Here is a 591-nt window from a genome sequence, read left to right on the forward strand (position 1 = left end):
AAGGATGGATGGATTCAAGGATGGATGGGTTCAAGGATGGATGAGTGGATGAATGGATGGATACAAGGATGGATGGTCGGACAGATGGATTCAAGCATGGATTGATAGATGGATCCACGGATGGATGGATTCAAAGATGGATGGATGGATCCATGGATGGATGGATTCAAGGATGGATGGATAGATTCAAGGATGAATGGATGGATTCAAGGATGGATTCAAGGATGGATTCAAGGATGAATGGATGGATGGATTCAAGGATGGATGGATGGATGGATGAATTCAAGGATAGACAGACGGACAGATGGATTCAAGGATGGATTCAGGGATGGATGGAAAGATGGATGGGTTCAAGGATGAATGGATGGATACAAGGATGGATGGTCGGACAGATGGATTCAAGCATGGATTGATAGATGGATCCACGGATGGATGGATTCAAAGATGGATGGATGGATCCATGGATGGATGGATTCAAGGATGGATGGATAGATTCAAGGATGAATGGATGGATTCAAGGATGGATTCAAGGATGGATGGGCAGATGAATGGATGGATTCAAGGATGGACAGATGGATTCAGTGATGGATT

This window comes from Haliaeetus leucocephalus, unplaced genomic scaffold (assembly GCF_000737465.1).
Source record: "Haliaeetus leucocephalus isolate CR32 unplaced genomic scaffold, Haliaeetus_leucocephalus-4.0 Scaffold343, whole genome shotgun sequence".
In the NCBI taxonomy this organism is placed as follows: Eukaryota; Metazoa; Chordata; class Aves; order Accipitriformes; family Accipitridae; genus Haliaeetus; species Haliaeetus leucocephalus.